The sequence below is a fragment of the Pinus tabuliformis genome, chromosome 2_2 (genome assembly GCF_031772625.1).
Source record: "Pinus tabuliformis cultivar Carrire ecotype Pingquan chromosome 2_2, CPIR1, whole genome shotgun sequence".
Taxonomy (NCBI): domain Eukaryota; kingdom Viridiplantae; phylum Streptophyta; class Pinopsida; order Pinales; family Pinaceae; genus Pinus; species Pinus tabuliformis.
Genome location: NC_142300.1, coordinates 968,557,358 through 968,567,187, shown reverse-complemented (window position 1 = coordinate 968,567,187; position 9,830 = coordinate 968,557,358).

Genomic DNA, 9,830 nt, shown 5'->3' with positions numbered 1-9,830 from the left:
TTTTTCGATACCCAAATAAATCTTCACCAGCTCCAGATCGGTTCTCGTGTCCAAGAATGAGCAGTAGGTCCAGCGTGGAGGCACCACGAAGGCATTTCTCCGGTTTCTGAATATGTGGTTATGGGTGGTAGCGTCGCTGGGTCTATGCTTTGCAGAGTTATTGCTCAGCACTGTGACTCATTTGGTTTATGGTATCAAACGCCACAACAGAGCTGAATCATCCTCAACAAACGATACTAGTTCTCAAAACTTTTAGGTACAGAGAAGGAACAGGTAAATAACCAAAAGATAGAGCTGTTACGAGAGCCAAGTGCTCAGGGGATTAGCACCAAAACGAAAGGTATAAACACAACGACTTTCAAAGCTTAATGCACAGAGAAATGGACCAGGAGTTTCAATGCGCAAAGATGTGGAGATTCAATGCTCCTCTTCTGGAAAACTGAGAGTAGAAGTGGGTAAGGAAACGTTACACCTATACAAGAAAACCGTGCCAACTGTTAGGAAGATGGCACAGACAATGATTATGGCAGAGAGGTCAGAGATGTCAGTCAGGAGAGGCAACGGATTTCTGGCAGACAATGAATTAATGAAGCTTTACGGGTAATGGGCAGAAATGGCAGGTTTGAGATGGCAGGTCTGAGCAAGGAGCGGTTTTAACGCACACAGTAAAACGCTTGATAAGGTAGAAATTCTGATCAACTCTGATTAGGAGAAAGGCAGAACTGACATGTATATAGAGACCACAAAACAAGTGGCTAATTGGAGCAGGACCAATAATCGCCCGCTCTGATACCATGTTAAACACACATAGGCAACAAGAATAATCTGAAGGATAAAACATGAGAGTACAATTTTTATTAACCACTGATATACATTTATAGTACATTGTTTAACCGTTGGGTTTCACATCCCAAGGTCTCTTGGACTTCTTTTTGTCTATTCGGCTTCCACACTAACCCATTGAGGATTAGGTGTCCAACAAAAACCAGGCCCGAGCCGATCTAGAGGTAGAAAGTCCTAGATCTCTAAGGAACAATTAAAGGCTTGTAACGATATTGCTGAAGGGTAGCATAAATATCTTGATGGGGTGCTTAGAGAAGCACAACCCCCTAAGTTGGTTCCCCTATGATTGTTATTTATTTCAATTGTAGGGGTTTGGCAAGTCCCAAGAAGAAATCAACGTTGCAAAGGTTGGTTCAAACTTCAAGTCCAGACATCTTGATGCTAGAAGAAATCTTAGGATATGGTGATAAGATCACTGAAGCTCTGAATAAAATGTTCACTGGATGGTTTTTATTCTCTACTTATGTGAGAGGTCACTTGGGAGGCATGACTATGGGCTTCAATATAAAGTCCATTAGAATGTCTAGCACGTGGGATACAAAACTGATTCTAGGAGCAGATATATTCTTATCCAAATTAAGCATGGATCTTTCTGTAGTTAACATATATGGACCATGCCATGAAAGAGCTCATTTTTGGAAAAAATTAGTGAGAAAATATTTTATGAAGAAAGACAAACTCATAGTTAGGGGGGATATAAACTTCTCATTGGGTTCCTTAGAAATCTAGGGACCTCAAGCCCTTCTGAACCCTATGGTGGTTTTTTTTATACGGAAACTAGTTGAAAATCATCTCATTGATGTTAATCTCATCAAATACAAACCTTCTTGGAGAAATAGGATAAATGGTAATGCAATGGTATCCAAATGTCTTGAAAGATTCCTCATGGGGAAGAATTGGTCAGAAGGCTTCCCTTGTTTAGTTAATGGATCAGAATTAGTGGAGCTTCTGATCATCACTCAATTTTCTTGGAATTGAAAGGAGGTCATTAGAAACTAGAAAGTCCTTTTAAATTTAATCCTTCTTGGGTGATTGATGAAGGTTTCATGCAAATGGTTAAATATACTTGGATCCCATTCAACCAAGATCTGGGGATTCTGATTGCTCAATAGTTTGCAAACAATTTAAAAGAGGTAAAGGGTGCTTCCATACAATGGGTTGTGTAGAAGAAATCCAAAGATGATGCATAACTCAAATCAGTTGAAGAGGAATTGGAAAGACTCGAATCTCCTAAGGGCGACGACTATGAATTATAGGAAGCTAAACAATGGATTATGTAGTTGGAGGCATCTAAGAGGGAACTTTTGACCGAAAAGTAAGAATAATAGAGATTGAAGAGTTGAGAGTTATGGTTAAAAAGTGGGGATTAAAACACCAAGTTCTTTCAAAATTATGCCAAAGGTTGAAAAAATTGTAATACGATATGAAAAATGCTAAAACTAAATGGAGGTAGAGCAAACAATTTTGATGAGCTAGCCTCCTTGGGGAAGGATTATTTCAAAAATATTTTCAAGATGTCAAAGGATGTCACTATTGTTGAAGTGGTCCAGTTGGCTCAATTCTTTCCTCGTTTTGCAGATAAAGAAGACAATCCGAGCTTGATGGAACCTATCTTGTCTGAAGAGCTTGAGTCTGTTCTAAAAGGAATGCAAAAGTATAAGAGTCCCAGACTGGATGGCTGGACTGTGGAGTTCTATATAGGCTTCTTTGAATTGATGGGGGGTGATCTACTACGGGTAGTAGAGGATTCTTGCTAAAATGGGAGAATTTATGACCCTTTCAACTCAACATTTATCACCCTTATCTTGAATATAGATTATCCCCAATCGTTTAAAGAATACATACCTATTTCGCTGTGCAAATGTATCTATAAAATTATTGCCAAAATCATAGCCAATCACCTCAGACCAATTCTATCCAAGAACGTTTCTAGAGAACAATTTGGATTTTTAGAAGGGCGTTAGATTCATGGAGCTATAGGAGTGGCATAGGAAGGAGTACATAGTATTAAGATCTGAAAGATGAAAAGAATCGCTACCAAAATAGACCTATCAAAAGCCTATGATAGAGTCAACTTGGTTTTTATCTAATTAATTCTCACCCACCTGGGGTTTGAAGTCCCTTTCATTAATTGGGTATGAGTTGTATGACATTTGTCTCTATTGCAATTTTAATTAATGGATTGGCATCTCCCTTTTTTCACGCCCAAAGAGGATTGTGATAGGGATGTCCATTGTTCCCTCTCCTATTTGTTTTAGTGGCAAAAGGTTGAGCAGGTTATTACTGACAGCTAAAAGACAAGGTGATCTCAAGGGTATTGAGGTGGATGATAACCTTATTATCACACACTTATTTTTTGTGGATGATATACTAACTTTTTTGTAATGACTTGAGATAGGATTTGGACTCAATAAAGGATGCTCTTAATTTGTTCCAGAAAGAAACTAACATGGTTATAAATGTGCAAAAATCCACACTTCCTATGATGGAGTGTCCTGAAGAGAGGTGCGAAGGGTGCAAACACTCTTTCCCTTCACTGTCAAAACATTTTAAGACAATTTAAATTATTTTGGTTTTTATTTAAAACCTAATTCGTACTTAAACCTTGATTGGATGTGGTTATTGACTATGGTATAAAAGAGGCTAAAGCATTGGAGCTACAAATGGCTTTCACATGCAAGGAGATTGGTATTGATTAAATCGGTACTCAAAGCCATTCCAGTTTACTGGATGGCTCTTACATGGGTCCCTAAAGGTATTATAAAATCAATCAGAAAACTATGTGGGAATTTTCTTTGGGCAGGATCTAAGACAAAGTTGTTCTCCCGTGGGCACAATGGGACACAACATCCCTCCCAAAAGCATGGGGTGGTTGGGGACTAAAAGATCTCACCGTATTTGCAAAATCCCTTGCTGCTAAGGTTGGGTGGAGGCTACTATTAATAGACAACTTATGGACATTTGTGGTGTATAGGAAATACATCTTCCCTCTCTCTCTTGACGAATGGGTAAGAATACCAAACAAAAGGATGACAAATCCTTCTGTTATCTTGAAAGCGATCATCTCTTCTTTTAATGTAGTCGACAATGGCCTTGCATGGAAATTTAGGAATGGGGAAGAATTCAGAATAAGAATGGACCCCTAGGATCGTTGTTTTGAAAACTTCTGTTGGGTCCCTATAATACTAGTGATTACCCCATTACTATTTGAGTTATACCCCTTATTTATATTGTTGTGCCCCTATTACCCACATATTGTTATTTCTGTGCCCCATAGAATCCCTCTATTATTATTTTTGTGGCTTTATATTATTATTGTTAGGTCGGCTGGATTATATTGTGACTCCTTAGACTCCTATATATAGAAAGGAGGTTTTGTCATTTGTATCATCCAAGAATTGTTCATTTATGTAATGTAAAGGAGGTTTCCCCCTCGAAGAGGCTGAATTCTAAGGCGTTGATCTTTCTTTTCTATCTTTTCTTGAGCTGGTTTCATAACATTTGGTATCAGAGCTTTGGATTCTAGGGTTTCGCTGCTCCAAACAGGTCATAGTGGAATTTTCGCTATAACTTTTTTTCCCTGACGTTTCAGAAGTCGCAAAAAAAACCCATTTGAGAAGAAATCACGCTGAACCTTGGGTCCAAATTTCAGAGTTTTTTGCGCAATATTTTCGGAGATATGATCTGAGGAAGTTGGTCTTTTTGCAGACTCCTGAATTACACTCAAAACAGGTGACCTGGGGAAAATCGTCATAACTTTCTTTCTGAGCATCGGATTGAAATTTCGTAAGAAGTTACAGAAAGAGGACGGACTGTAGTTTTCTTTTATATATTTTTCAGAGTCAAAGGTTGAAACAGTGACACGTGGCACGTCGTACAAGTTCGCTCTACTGAACTAGTCTATAATCAAGTCACTGTGGGAGATTTCACATAACTCTTCCTTGGAGAATCCAATTTGGGTCAGACTTGTGGCATTAGAAAGAGGACACAGAGGGCTACTATAGGTCACAAATTCAGAACTAGATAATCAAAAAGTACAGAGATACATCGGAGGCAATATCGAGCTCCTACAAAGTGAAAAAAGGTGTGTAGATTTTCTTTAATTTTTGCTTAAGCTTGGTTTGAAAATTTATTTTGAAGGAATTCAAAGGGCATATTAGAGAATTATTATCGGTAACTGATGCCCCGAGGAAAGAAAATGCAAACACCTAGTAAGGAACCTGAAAGCTCTAGCATGACTCATGAAGAAGAAGAAGAAATGCTATATGATATATCAAAATTACAAGAACAAGTGCAACGAGTGTCACTTGCACAAAAGCAACAGAATCTAAAATGGATGGTTTAAGGAAAGATGTAGAAGCTAAGATGGATGGTTTAAAGAAAGGTGTAGAAGCTAAGATGGATGGCATGGAAGCTAAGGTGAATGGCATGGACGCTAAAATTGATGGCATGGATGATAAGATGGATAAGTTGCTACAAGAAATGGTCACTAAGGTGAAAGAGTACTAAAGGAAACTCATGATGAGAACAAAAGAAATGTTAATCATGATTCCATAGACTCTAATGTTGGATCGAAGACTCACCATGTTCCAAAAATCGATATGAGGAAGTTTGATGGCAAGGATCCCGCCACATGGATATTACAGATGGAGCAATTCTTCGATCTCAATAATGTGCAAAACACACAAAAGGTACGTATGGCAACTTTATATTTGGAACCAAATCAGTTTGTATGGTATCAATGGCTTTGTTCTCGTAAACAATTTATCACTTGGGCAATTTTTACGGAAGAATTGATAGCACATTATGAGGATACAAAAAGCAACACTTTTTTTAGCCAATTGATAAGTCTCAAACAAAAGGGTTCAATAATGGAGCACATTGAGGAGTTCCAAAAATTGAACATAAGGGTAAAAGATATTCCAGAGGAGCATAGGATTGATGTGTTCATAGGGTCTTTAAAGGATAATATCCAACATGATGTGCGCCTTTGGGAACCTGATTCATTAGAGAAGGCATTCAGGTTAGCAAGAAAAATGGAAAGCAAAATTATGGCAACTAGGAAGCATACCATTCACAACTATAAAGACGGAAGTGTTGTTGCCCATAGTCTTCCACAACCTACAAGGTTGACACCACAACAATTGGAAGAAAAAAGAGCAAAAGGGCTTTGTTACAATTGTGATAGCAAATACACAAAAGGTCATAAGTGTGCTGAGAAGAAATTATTCTACATAGATTGTGAAGAGGAAGAAGAAAAGGAGCAAGAAAGGTCAAAAGAAGAGGATATATTCCAGGAACAAAGCCTAGATGAAGAACAAATAAATCCGACCATATCTTGTAATGCATTGGCGGGAATTACCACTCCTCAAACCATCAAGATAGAAGGACAAATCAAGAAGAAAAAGGTAATAGTGTTGATTGATTCAGGAAGCACCCACAATTTTATTCATTGTAGGGTAGCAAAAGAATTGAATTGCTTCCTATATCCAGCACCAGAGTGTCAAGTGATGATTGCAAATGGAGGAACAATAAATTGTTCTGGAAAGTGCCATAATATCAAGCTATCCATGGGAGAATATGTATTGACTAGCCCAATGCTTTCCATTCCAATGGGAGGTGCTGATGTTGTACTAGGAGTCCAATGGCTACAATCCTTGGGTACAATAGCTTTTAATTTTCAAGAACTTTTCATGAAATTTTCTGTGGAAGGAAAGGAAGTTGAATTAAGGGGTATTGCAGGGAAACCAGGAAAGATAATCAGCTCTAATGGCATGACAAAGCTTCTAAAAAAGGAGCAAAGAGGTGTAATTGCACAATTATGTTCGCTAGATGTTTCCACATTGGAATCATCTATTTCTCCAGATCTCCAAAAAGTCTTGGACAATCATTCCAAGGTATTTGAGACTCCCAAAGGTCTCCCACCTATGCGTGATCATGATCATGCTATTCATCTGATTCCAGGAAGTGTTCCTCCAAACATCAGGCCGTACAGATATCCATATGTCCAAAAAAGTGAAATTGAACGTATGGTTGCAGAAATGCTAGAGGCTGGTATAATTCAACCGAGTCAAAGTTCTTTCTCAGCTCCAGTAGTATTGGTGCACAAGAAGGATGGATCATGGCGCATGTGTCCAGATTATAGGGAGCTCAACAAGCTCACTATTAAAGATAAGTTCCCCATTCCTGTCATTGATGAATTACTGGATGAATTGCATGGATCAATTTACTTCACCAAGTTGGATCTTCGTTCGGGATATCATCAAATCAGAATGAAGATTGAAGACATTCCGAAAACGGCATTTAGAACTCATGAGGGTCATTATGAATTTTTGGTCATGCCTTTTGGCCTTACCAATGCACCTTCAACATTTCAAGGTTTGATGAATTCAATTTTCAAACCATTCCTTAGAAAATTTGTGTTAGTATTTTTTGATGATATACTAATCTACAACAAGTCTTGGAAGGATCATGTTGAACATGTTGACAAGGTGCTACAACTATTGGAGGAGAAACAATTATATGCAAAAAGATCCAAATGTTTCTTTGGAGTCCAGGAGGTGGAATATTTGGGTCATATTGTATCTCATGAAGGAGTTAAGGTAGACCCTAGCAAAATTAAAGCCATTAAGGAATGGAAAATCCCCACATCCATAAAGCATCTGCGAGGATTTCTTGGGTTGACAGGGTATTATCGCAAGTTTGTTAAGAATTATGGGAGAATAGCAGCACCTCTAACAACATTATTGAAGAAAGATTCATTTTCATGGACTCCGGAAGCAACAAAGGCCTTTAAACATCTTAAAGAGGCAATGTGCCAAGCACCGGTCTTAGCTACACCGGACTTCACAAAAACCTTTATTGTGGAATGTGATGCTTCAGGAAATGGAATTGGTGCTGTTCTAATGCAAGATGAAAGACCCATTGCTTTTGAAAGTCGTCCAATCAAGGGAAAGTTTTTAAGCAAAGCTATTTATGAGAAGGAAATGTTGGCAATACTCCATGCACTTAAGAAATGGCGACCCTACCTAATGGGAAGACACTTCAAGGTAAAAACGGATCATGATAGCCTTAAATACTTTTTAGAACAAAGATTATCCTCTGAAGAGCAACAAAAGTGGGTCACAAAGATGTTGGGTTATGACTTTGAAATCATCTACAAAAAAGGGAAGCAAAATGTGGTGGCAGATGCACTCTCAAGAAAGGATGAGGATATGGAAGCATTGTTGTGTGCCATTTCTATTATCCAACCAGATTGGATAAACGAAGCAAAGGAGGAATGGAAGAATGACGAAGAAGTGTGGGCACTTATTCGAAAGCTACAACAAGATTCCAGTACTTCTGATACATTTAGCTGGAAAAATGATTCGTTATGGTACAAAGATCGCTTATACCTCTGTAAGAATTCCCAGCTAAAACAAAAGATTCTTATGGAATTGCACACTTCTCCCTTAGGAGGGCACTCAGGATTTTTAAAAACTTACCACAGGGTTAAGAAGGAATTTTTTTGGGATGGCCTTAAATCAGATATTCAAAAGTTTGTGGCGGAATGTTTGGTTTGCCAACAAAATAAAGTTGAAACAATTAAAACACCGGGTCTATTACAACCTTTATCCATTCCAAGCCAACGTTGGGAGGAGGTTTCAATGGATTTTATCACAGGTTTACCCAAGTCTGAGGGAAAGAGTGTCATCATGGTGGTAGTTGACAGACTTACCAAGTATGCACACTTTTGTGCATTATCACATCCATTTAAAGCCAGTACAGTTTCTACTGCATTTATGGAAACAGTTCAAAAGCTACATGGAAACCCAAAGATTATTGTAAGTGACAGAGATCCCATTTTCACTGGAAATTTTTGGACAGAATTATTTTCTTGTCTTGGTACTCAGTTAGCTCATAGCTCATCTTATCATCCTCAATCTGATGGGCAAACTGAGATAGTAAACAAATGTTTGGAAGGATATCTTCGTTGCTTTGTATCTGATAAACAGACACAATGGGTCAAATGGTTGCCTCTGGCTGAATGGTGGTATAACACTTCCTTCCATACAGCAACAAAAATGACCCCATTTATGGCACTTTATGGGTACCAACCACCATCAATCACATCATATTTAAGAGAAAATTCTAAGGTTCAAGCAGTGGAACATCACATCGAACATCAACAACAAGTCCTCCAACTCTTAAAGGATAACCTCGTGTTGGCACAAAATAGAATGAAACAACAGGCAGATCAACATCGCAGTGAAAGAAGTTTTGATGTAGGTGATTGGGTATTCCTACGGCTACAACCATATAAGCAAATGTCCCTAAAGCAAACTAAGAAGGATAATAAATTATCACCAAAGTATTATGGTCCGTACAAGGTGTTGGAAAAGATTGGTACTATGGCATACAAATTGGAGCTTCCTGCAGCTTCTCGATTGCACCCAGTTTTCCATGTTTCATGTTTAAAGAAGGTTATAGGCGACAAGCTCCCAGTTCAAACAATATTGCCAGAACTTGACGAGGAAGGAAAAATTATATTGGAACCGGAAGCAGTCACAGAAACAAGAACTCGGCAGCTACGAAATCGATCAATTTCAGAGTATCTTATCAAGTGGAAGAACTTATCCACTGAAGATTCCACATGGGAGGATGAGAATTTTATGCAGAAGTATCCAGAACTGCTCAAGCGTTGAGGACAACACTTTTTTGAAGGAGAGGGGCATGTTGGGTCCCTATAATACTAGTGATTACCCTATTACTATTGTAGTTATACCCCTTATTTATATTGTTGTGCCCCTATTACCCACATATTGTTATTTCTGTGCCCCATAGAATCCCTCTATTATTATTTTTGTGGCTTTATATTATTATTGTTAGGTCGGCTGGATTATATTGTGACTCCTTAGACTCCTATATATAGAAAGGAGGTTTTGTCATTTGTATCATCCAAGAATTGTTCATTTATGTAATGTAAAGGAGGTTGCCCCCTCGAAGAG